At 38.4% G+C, this 11649-nt stretch overlaps 1 long non-coding RNA gene across 1 annotated transcript in view; it reads right to left on the bottom strand.

The window, feature by feature from the left end:
- Positions 1-6818: 6818 nt before the first annotated feature.
- Positions 6819-11649, bottom strand: part of Gm12132 — a 329649-nt gene continuing 324818 nt past the window's right edge. The window contains exons 7-8 of the long non-coding RNA XR_388581.1: positions 7635-7699; positions 6819-7455 (exon numbers count right to left, since the gene is read on the bottom strand). This is a non-coding gene — a long non-coding RNA (predicted gene 12132). The remainder of the gene's footprint in view (positions 7456-7634; positions 7700-11649) is intronic.

Raw genomic sequence — 11649 nt, 5'->3', positions numbered from 1 at the left:
GGCTGCCCACTTTCTCCCTACCTTTTCAACATAGTACTTGAAGTATTAGCCAGAGCAATTCGACAACAAAAGGAGATCAAGGGGATACAAATTGGAAAAGAGGAAGTCAAAATATCACTTTTTGCAGATGATATGATAGTATATATAAGTGACCCTAAAAATTCTACCAGAGAACTCCTAAACCTGATAAACAGCTTCGGTGAAGTAGCTGGATATAAAATAAACTCAAACAAGTCAATGGCCTTTCTCTATACAAAGAATAAACAGGCTGAGAAAGAAATTAGGGAAACAACACCCTTCTCAATAGTCACAAATAATATAAAATATCTTGGCGTGACTCTAACTAAGGAGGTGAAAGATCTGTATGATAAAAACTTCAAATCTCTGAAGAAAGAAATTAAAGAAGATCTCAGAAGATGGAAAGATCTCCCATGCTCATGGATTGGCAGGATCAACATTGTAAAAATGGCTATCTTGCCAAAAGCAATCTACAGATTCAATGCAATCCCCATCAAAATTCCAACTCAATTCTTCAACGAATTGGAAGGAGCAATTTGCAAATTTGTCTGGAATAACAAAAAACCTAGGATAGCAAAAAGTCTTCTCAAGGATAAAAGAACTTCTGGCGGAATCACCATGCCAGACCTAAAGCTTTACTACAGAGCAATTGTGATAAAAACTGCATGGTACTGGTATAGAGACAGACAAGTAGACCAATGGAATAGAATTGAAGATCCAGAAATGAACCCACACACCTATGGTCACTTGATCTTCGACAAGGGAGCTAAAACCATCCAGTGGAAGAAAGACAGCATTTTCAACAATTGGTGCTGGCACAACTGGTTGTTATCGTGTAGAAGAATGCGAATCGATCTATACTTATCTCCTTGTACTAAGGTCAAATCTAAGTGGATCAAGGAACTTCACATAAAACCAGAGACACTGAAACTTATAGAGGAGAAAGTGGGGAAAAGCCTTGAAGATATGGGCACAGGGGAAAAATTCCTGAACAGAACAGCAATGGCTTGTGCTGTAAGATCGAGAATCGACAAATGGGACCTAATGAAACTCCAAAGTTTCTGCAAGGCAAAAGACACCGTCAATAAGACAAAAAGACCACCAACAGATTGGGAAAGGATCTTTACCTATCCTAAATCAGATAGGGGACTAATATCCAACATATATAAAGAACTCAAGAAGGTGGACTTCAGAAAATCAAATAACCCCATTAAAAAATGGGGCTCAGAACTGAACAAAGAATTCTCACCTGAGGAATACCGAATGGCAGAGAAGCACTTGAAAAAATGTTCAACATCCTTAATCATCAGGGAAATGCAAATCAAAACAACCCTGAGATTCCACCTCACACCAGTCAGAATGGCTAAGATCAAAAATTCAGGTGACAGCAGATGCTGGCGAGGATGTGGAGAAAGAGGAACACTCCTCCATTGTTGGTGGGAGTGCAGGCTTGTACAACCACTCTGGAAATCAGTCTGGCGGTTCCTCAGAAAACTGGACATAGTACTACCGGAGGATCCAGCAATACCTCTCCTGGGCATATATCCAGAAGATGCCCCAACAGGTAAGAAGGACACATGCACCACTATGTTCATAGCAGCCTTATTTATAATAGCCAGAAGCTGGAAAGAACCTAGATGCCCCTCAACAGAGGAATGGATACAGAAAATGTGGTACATCTACACAATGGAGTACTACTCAGCTATTAAAAAGAATGAATTTATGAAATTCCTAGCCAAATGGATGGACCTGGAGGGCATCATCCTGAGTGAGGTAACACATTCACAAAGAAACTCACACAATATGTATTCACTGATAAGTGGATATTAGCCCCAAACCTAGGATACCCAAGATATAAGATATAATTTGTTAAACACATGAAACTCAAGGAGAATGAAGACTGAAGTGTGGACACTATGCCCCTCCTTAGATTTGGGAACAAAACACCCATGGAAGGAGTTACAGAGACGGAGTTTGGAGCTGAGATGAAAGGATGGACCATGTAGAGACTGCCATATCCAGGGATCCACCCCATAATCAGCATCCAAACGCTGACACCATTGCATACACTAGCAAGATTTTATTGAAAGGACGCAGATGTAGCTGTCTCTTGTGAGACTATGCCGGGGCCCAGCAAACACAGAAGTGGATGCTCACAGTCAGCTAATGGATGGATCATAGGGCTCCCAATGGAGGAGCTAGAGAAAGTAGCCAAGGAGCTAAAGGGATCTGCAACCCTATAGGTGGAACAACATTATGAGCTAACCAGTACCCCGGAGCTCTTGACTCTAGCTGCATATATATCAAAAGATGGCCTAGTCGGCCATCACTGGAAAGAGAGGCCCATTGGACTTGCAAACTTTATATGCCCCAGTACAGGGGAATACCAGGGCCAAAAAGGGGGAGTGGGTGGGCAGGGGAGTGGGGGTGGGTGGATATGGGGGACTTTTGGTATAGCATTGGAAATGTAAATGAGTTAAATACCTAATAAAAAATGGAAAAAAAAATATTTTCCCAGTATAGAGTCACGGGATACAAGGATTTTGTGTGGAAATCTTTTATTTTATTTGTTTAGAGAGGTCTTCAAAAATCACTTTAGCTGGAAGAGATACTTTCACTGTGGATGCTCACCATTAATGAAATATGAAATTTGTTGTGCTTAAAAGAATTTAGAAATAAATCTAAATACCTGGCTATGATATTGAGCCATTTAGAGAGCGAGTCATCTAAAATTATCACACATTATTTAAAATCAGTAGCAAATCTTTAATCTATTTATAAATTGAGTACCAACAAAATCAGTTCTAATACTAAAAACATGAAACTAAAACCACATTGAAATGACTCAAACCATATTTATGAACAGAAGTCATTTTATTATACTCTTATAAAATCAAATGGAGATAAGAACAAATTGAACATTAAATCAAACGATATGTTCAATTTAAGTGCGAATCTTTTTGCACAGTTTCCTCTTTCCAGCCAAATAGATCTGGATTTTATACCAGGAGACTGAGATGGATCAGTTCTTTGGTGTTTCACATTCAAATGTAGTGAAGAATAAAGGAAAATATGAAAAAAAAGGGAAGCATTTGGGAGATTTTTATTTTGTAAAATGGCTATAAGAAATGAAAGAATGGACCATCCAGAGACTATACCACCTGGGGATCCATCCCATAATCAGCCACCAAACCTAGACACTATTGCATATGCCAGCAAGGTTTTGCAGAAAGGACCCTGATATAGCTGTCTCAAGTGAGGCTATGCCAGTGCCTGGCAAATACAGAAGTGGATGCTCACAGTCATCTATAGGATGGAACACAGGGCCCCCAATGGAGGAGCTAGAGAAAGTACCCAAGAAGCTGAAGGGGTCTGCAACCCTACAGGAGGAACAACAATATGAACTAACCAGTACCCCTAGAGCTCATGTCTCTAGCTGCATATGTAGCAGAAGATGGCCTAGTCGGCCATCATTGGGAATAGAGGCCCGTTGGTCTTGCAAACTTTATATGCCCCAGCACACGGGAACGCCAGGGCCAAGAAGTGGGAGTGGGTGAGTAGGGGAGCAGGGCAGCAGCAGTGTATAGAGAACTTTTGGGGTAGCATTTGAAATGTAAATAAAGAAAATATCTAATTAAAAAAAGGCAAAACAAGGAAGTTAGTAATGAATAGAGTCTACATGCACAAATTCACTAGCACAAGGAAGAAGTATGCAGAAAATTCTTGGTCTGTCTTTAATATGCATAGACATCTTTCTCATGATTGCTTCCAGACAATTTATGTAATGTTTGTGATGTGTTCAGTACTATAAGTAATCATGAGATAATTTAGAGAATATGAAAAGATCTGGGATACGTAGTTGCTACTTAATATCAAGGACAAAAACATCCATGTATTTTGAATTATTGGGTATTTCTGCTACTTAATGATGAAAACTGAATTTTGAATATACTTATAAATATGTTGGGATCAATTATTTATGAAATTCAGCTTGAAGACATTACAATGAGGATATTTAGCCAATTATGTTTTACTCAAATTGGAATAGATACATAGATAATTTCTCATTAAGATATTGTCATCTAAAGAGGAATTAATTAAAAATGTTTCCAAATTCTAATGTAACTGTACATTGCAAATATGATTATAACATGAAATTTTCTTAATTTATCAATAAATTCACAATAATATCACACTAGGAAACATATGATTTACAACATGACTTATAATAGGAGAAATGCATTTTGCAAAAATGACTATTATCCTTATTCTATTTTTAAAGGTATGGATAGCCAATAAAAATGCATATGCTAAACGAATGTCTGTGTATGTTTTTATTTTAAGGTTCATTATTGGAAATAGTACTTTAACTTTGTTTAGATCTAATGAAAAAAATTGTTGGCCAATAAATGTCTCTTTCAAAAACTGTATTTTTTATATTACCATCACTTTCCCTTGTCTACATTCCTCATTTTGAGTGACAAGTTATAAGATCACTAACTCATCAGTTTAACCCTCATATAGTCCTTACTTGGAAATTTTATGAGCAAATCATCTTTTCAAAATTATTATCTGTATTTCAAAAGGTGGTTCAAGCCGGGCAGTGGTGGCACACGCCTTTAATCCCAGTACTTGGGAGGCAGAGGCAGGTGGATTTCTGAGTTCGAGGCCAGCCTGGTCTACAGAGTAAGTTCCAGGATAGCCAGGGTTACACAAAGAAACCCGGTCTACAAACAAACAAACAAACAAACAAACAAAACAAAACAAAAAAATTGGTTCAAATGTTATTCTTTTCCTCACTACAAGATTTCTTTGGCGGGAGGGGAGGGCTTCATCAACTGATGGGAGAAGATTTACAGTTCCACAGCCAAACACTAGGTGAACCTCAGGGAGCAGAGGAAAGGAAAGAAGGACTGGAGGAGCCAGAAGGGTTAGAGACACTGCAAGAACACAGCTCAGAGACTCAACTGACTGGAGTCTCATGGGGGATCCCAGGGATCAGAGAGTCTATAGGGGTCTGACCTAGGTCCTCTGCACATATGTTATGTTGGAGTAGCTTAGTGTTCTTGTGGAAACCCTAACAATGGGATCTGGAACTCTTTCTGACAATTTCACCTGCTTGTGGCATCCTTTTCCTCCTACTATGTTGCCTTGTCCAGCCTTGATATGTTGGTAAATACATGGTCTTATTGTGGCTTTTTATGTTTGGTTGATGTCCCTGGGAGGCCTTTTCATTTCTGAGGGAAGGTGGAGGGGGGGTTGTGGATCTGAGGGAGAGGAAAGGCAGAGGGAGAAAGAAGATGGGGAGGGAGAGAGGGGAAACTACACTTAGAATGTAATACATAAAAGAAGTATAATATATATGTATATTTCTTTTAGACTGAAATATCTTGTGTGTGTGTGTGTGTGTGTGTAGATGGATGGATGGGACAGAGCTCCCCAAGCCAAACCATCCAATCAAAAATTTTATTTGCTGTGGCCTTTTTATGCCTTTGAAGACAAAAAGTTCTTTAGAAAATTATCCCAAAGACAAAATTTTACATAAAATGGGAGTTACAGAAAGATTTTGATATTAAGTTCAAAGAACTGTTTCATTCTTTTTTTAAAATGTTTTTTATTTTATTTTTTTTTAATTGGGTATTTATTTCATTTACATTTCCAATGCTATCCCAATCTTAATACTGTCTACTATAGATATAAGGTTAACATAAAAAATACTTCACTTGTTAAAGTATTTCATATCTACAAAATTATTATTTAATTTATAGAATCTATATAATTTGTTAATTTTGTCTTGAAATGTCTATCCCTATGTATGTATTATACTTTACTCAAATATTTCTTAAATTTTTATCATTGCTTTGATTATTAATATTACTTAGGGCACAAAATGCTGTCTGCATGCTCATTCTATTGCCCTCTTTGATTTTGTAAATAAAAACTTTTTGGAACATGGCCATAATCATTTATTTATATATTGTTGGGTGACCTTCATACTACTACCATATATTTTTCAGTTCTGATAGAGACTGATAGCCTATAGCCCTAAAATATTAACCACCACGATCTTTGCAGAACGTTTGCTTACTCTAGCCCAGGGACAAAGTGATTTACTGGATGTTTAGAGGAGAGGTAGGTCAAGGAGAGCTCTCCTTCTCTGCAGAAGAGCTACAGGAATCAAAGTGTAGTTGTGGGGACTTGCACAATGTAAGAAAAGCAGCTGATGACCATTTACGACCCATGTTATTGATTATGTAATTAAGCATATTTTACTATTTGATTTGCACACTGAGTTTTACTACTCTGCGGTTTGTTTGGTTATTGGCAATTAATGCATTTTTAAAACAAGATAAGTTTCAACAATGTGATTTTGGGAAGAGGATAATGTCTTTCTGCTGTTAATCTTCTGCCTATATGTCCTGTAAACACACAGCTAAAGATTGACCTATAACATATTCTTCAAATTCATACGCTACATTTCTAATTTTTCTTTTATGGAAAATAGATTTTTCCTCATATAATGGGTCCTGATTGCAGTTCTCTTCCTCTATTCCTGTTTCCTCTTCACTTCCCCATTATCTAGATTCACTCCCTCTTTGTCTCTCATTAGAAAACAAACAGGGTTCTAAGGGATGATATTAAAATAAAATAAAACTAACATACTAGAATAGGACAAAACAAAACCAAACAGAAGGAAAAGAGCCCAAGAAAACATTAAAAAACACAGATATAGATGTTGAGACCCACTTGTTTGCACATTTAGGAATCCCACAAAAATATTAAACTGGAAGTCACAATATATATAGCCATAGGGTATTTATTTTACACATAATGTAAAACATATTTTTCCATAGGGAAAAAAGAAAGAAAAATATATAAATAAAATAAAATGACCCAAATTGATCAATTGGTTCTTGATCTGTCAATAAAGAAAATTGTGGGCTAATTGCTGGGGGGAAGGTATAGGCAGGACTTCTGAATCTCTGGAGGCAAGAAGGGAGATGCAAGGAAGGAGAACCGATTTTGCTATGCTTTGGAGAGAGGAGAACTGGGCAACCATGTGAGATCTGAAAATGTAGTGGCTTCACATGCCACTCCTACAGGTGGGTGTTCAGGAGAGTTTTGCAACTGAAGTTAGGGAAGGTAGGAGAGACTGAGATAAGAAATTGATAAGGGCATGCTTCTCCAGGTAGGAGATAGTAGTACCCAGCAACTGTGCCAAGAAGGCTAGTTGAAAAGGAACATATGTGAGTGTACCTTTTACCCAAGGATTCAAGAGAAGCCAGGTTGGGGCTGGTAGTTAGTCCACTTCACACAGCAAGGGCAGGCAGAGTGTAAAACGACAAGCAACAGATTTGTCTTAAGGTCTACTCGGTGAGATGGAACTTATCCGTGATCCTCCTTGGTTGACCATGAACCTGAGATTAGTCCAGGGACCTTGGATAAAATCAAATAATTCTATTTTACTAAAAGAGCACAATAAAATGACTCTCAAAGACATTCTGCTATAATATTCAGAGTCAGTGTCTTGCTCAAAGATAGTCAGAAAAGCTTCTTCCTGCAGCAGAAGAGAATAGAGAGACACACAGCTAGACATTATGTAGAGAATGAGTTACCTTTGAATACTCAGCTGTAAACAGGATGTCTCCACCAAATCACTCCATTCATGGCTCCTGAAACCCTGAAGAAGAGGGAGTAGAAAGATTGTAAGAACCGAGGGATGAAGGACACCAAGAAAACAAGCCCTTCTAGAACAATGGGCTCAATAGGCAGCATTCACAGTGGCTTTATCACTGATATGGACCAAATGAAACCCTAGAGTTGAAAGGAGAAGTGGACATATGCCCCCATCTCTAAGGCAGAAAATATCTCCAACTGGTGACAACTTGCAAATAAAAAATTAAGTTTCCTCCAAGAGCATCTCATTGGGGAAACAAACTGCTCTTACATGCACAACAATAGATGGTCAATAAAAAGAAACCCAAGGGCACCATTGTAGATTTCTTGTCTTATAATGTTGTATCAAGGCTTTTCTTAAAAAAAAAATTAAATTATTATTTTAATTAAATTTTATTGCATTCCTTTTTGTGTGTGTGGTTATTTTTGTTTGTTTGTTTGTTTGTTTGAGACAGGGTTACATTGTATAGCCCTGACTGTCTTGGAATTTGCTCTGTAGACTAGGTCTGCCTAGAACCCACATAGATCCACTTGCCTATGCCTGCCAAATTCTGGGATTAAAGGCATGCACCACCAAATCCAGCTGCATTTCTAATTTTATATCATGTTATTTAGAGATAGAGATGTTGAGAGATATTTTGATCATAAAAATAAGATAATTCGGCTTGTGTCAGAGCCCTTGGTAGAATTAGGACTATTATAAACAGGGGAGTCATCTCCACTCTCTTCCCATTTCCAGGTGACCTTTCAAGAGAAAAACCATGGTCTGCAAACCAGGCTAAGCATCTGTCTTAGTCAGGGTTTCTATTCCTGGACAAAACAGCATGACCAAGAAGCAAGTTGAGGAGGAAAGGGTTTATTCAGCTTATATTTCCACATTGCTGTTCATCACTGAAGGAAGTCAGGACTGGAACTCAAGCAGGTCAGGAAGCAGGACTGATGCAGAGGCCATGGAGGGATGTTTTTTATTGGTTTGCCTCCGCTGGCTTGCTCAGCCTGCTCTCTTACAGAACCCAAGACTACCAGCCCAGGAATGGTCCCACCCACAAGGGGCCTTTCCCCCTTGATCACTAATTGAGAAAATGCCCTACAGCTGGATCTCGTGGAGGCATTTCCCCAACTGAAGATACTTTCTCTGTGATTAACTCCAGCCTGTGTCAAGTTGACACAAAACTAGCCAGTACAGCATCCTCCATAAATGGCACTTCATGAACTTCACTGATTCTAGAAACATGGGAAAAAAATATTTGCTGTTTAAGCCCCTAGTAACTAGTACTATATTTTATTATAGCAACTCAAGTAAGTGACAATCATTACAAAGAAGTATACACATAAATACTTACAACAAAGACATTACTATAAAAACCATGACACTTTGAATTAGATAGGTATAGACATTGGGATCTACTGCAAGCTGGTTTGTTACACTAATATACTGTAACCAGTTTTCATAAAAATAAATGAGGCAATTCCAGTGTAATCTAAAAATTTTCAACTGTATATATAAGCCACAGTTAATCTGTTGTAGCTCCTCCCTTGAGGAACTCAATTAAATCTATTATTCACTACTGAAAACGACTGTCAGGTAATTACATTTGCATACTTTAGTGTATTTCTCCACATTTTGTCAAAGTGAAATTTGTATAGAAAAGAATATATGTATATGAGTGCTTAATTTATGTTTTATTGTCAAGTAAGTAGGTCCTTTCATTGTGTGGCTAAACCACAAACTTGCTTACCCACTGACTTATTAATTCAGTGATATTTAGGTTGTTTTCAAAATTTTACTATAATGAATGATGTTACTTTCTACATTTTTTAATGTTTTTTAATAGACATGTATTTTCTCTCTAGGCAACATTTAGGGTAGGAAGTATTGTTTTAGGTTAAATCTATGTTTATCAAAAACTGTTAACAGTCTACTAAAAGGATTGTATTTACATTCTAGCAAATAATACAATATCAGTCATCCCCAAAACTTACTAACATCCTAGCTCTCTCTCTCTCTCTCTCTCTCTCTCTCTCTCTCTCTCTCTCTCTCTCTCTCTCTCTCTGTCTCTCTCGGGTTTGGAGAGTGTCTAGAGGCTTCATTTTTTTTCCTCATATTTAATCACTAATTGTGATGGATTGAATGAACTATGTTATTTCACCCATGAACCAACGATTTTAATTTCTTTTCAGTCGGTGGGACTTTTTCAGGAAGCTACACAATCTAGGAGGTGGGGTCTTGCTGAAGGAAGGATGTCACTGGAAATGGCTCAGAGAGCTTGTAGCTGTATCCCATTCCCTGCTCTCACTTTCTGTTTCTTGTGTTACATTGAGATGTGGTCTCTCAATTTCCACTTCCAGCCTGCCACTTTGCCTTTCTCCCTCTGGAATCCTACGCCACAGAAACTCTTGTGTTTGCTGTGCCTGGTCATGGTATTTGCCATGGACTATCAGCATATCCCATTTCTATCCCATAGAATTTGAGAACCTGCGTTTTTAATTTCCATGTAACAGGACTTTCTTATTGTCAGTATACAAGGTTTGGTAGGTACATGTGCCCATGTCAATAGTTTTTCCCAGTCTGTAGTTATTCATTTAGTTGAGGAGAATTTTACCCCTTTTCTTTTTTTTTTTTATTCATTCTTTTTTTTTAATTAGGTATTTTCCTCATTTACATTTTCAATGCTATCCCAAAGGTCCCCCATACCCACCCCCCCAGTCCCCTACCCACCCACTCCCCCTTTTTGGCCCTGGCGTTCCCCTGTACTGGGGCATATAAAGTTTGCAAGTCCAATGGGCCTCTCTTTGCAGTGATGGCCGACTAGGCCATCTTTTGATACATATGCAGCTAAAGACAAGAGCTCCCGGGTACTGGTTAGTTCATATTGTTGTTCCACCTATAGGGTTGCAGTTCCCTATAGCTCCTTGGGTAATTTCTCTAGCTCCTCCATTAGGGGCCGTGTGACCCATCCAATAGCTGACTGTGATCATCCACTTCTGTGTTTGCTAGGCCCCGGCATAGTCTCACAAGAGAGAGCTATAACTGGGTCCTTTCAGCGAAATCTTGCTAGTGTATGCAATGGTGTCAGCATTTGGAAGCTGATTATGGGATGGATCCCTGCATATGGCAGTCACTAGATGGTCCATCCTTTCATCACAGCTCCAAATTTTGTCTCTGTAACTCCTTCAATGGGTGTTTTGTTCCCATTTCTAAGAAAGGGTAAAGTGTCCACATTTTGGTCTTCATTCTTCTTGAATTTCATGTGTTTGGCAAGTTGTATCTTATATCTTGGGTATCCTAAGTTTTGGGGCTATTATCCACTTATCAGTGAGTACATATTGTGCGAGTTCCTTTGTGATTGGGTTACTTCACTCAGGATGATACCCTCCAGGTCCATCCATTTGCCTAGGAATTTCATAAATTCATTTTTTTTAATAGCTGAGTAGTATTCCATTGTGTAAATGTACCACATTTTCTGTATCCATTCCTCTGTTGAGGGGCATCTGGGTTCTTTCCAGCTTCTAGCTATTATAAACAAGGCTGCTATGAACATAGTGGAGCATGTGTTCTTCTTACCGGTTGGGACATCTTCTGGATATATGCCCAGGAGAGGTATTGCGGGATCCTCCGGTAGTACTATGTCCAATTTTCTGAGGAACCGCCAGACTGATTTCCAGAGTGGTTGTACAAGCTTGCAATCCCACCAACAATGGAGGAGTGTTCCCCTTTCTCCACATCCTCGCCAACATCTGCTGTCACCTGAGGTTTTGATCTTAGCCATTCTGACTGGAGTGAAGTGGAATCTCAGTGTTGTTTTGATTTGCATTTCCCTGATGATTAAGAATGTTGAACATTTTTTTCAGGTGTTTCTCTGCCATTCGATATTCCTCAGGTGAGAATTCTTTGTTCAGCTTTGAGCCCCATTTTTTAATGGGGTTATTTGATTTTCTGGAGTCCACCTTCTT

Source organism: Mus musculus, chromosome 11 (assembly GCF_000001635.26).
Source record: "Mus musculus strain C57BL/6J chromosome 11, GRCm38.p6 C57BL/6J".
In the NCBI taxonomy this organism is placed as follows: Eukaryota; Metazoa; Chordata; class Mammalia; order Rodentia; family Muridae; genus Mus; species Mus musculus.
Note: the sequence above shows the minus strand (reverse complement) of the source record. Positions and strands in the feature narration are given on the sequence as shown.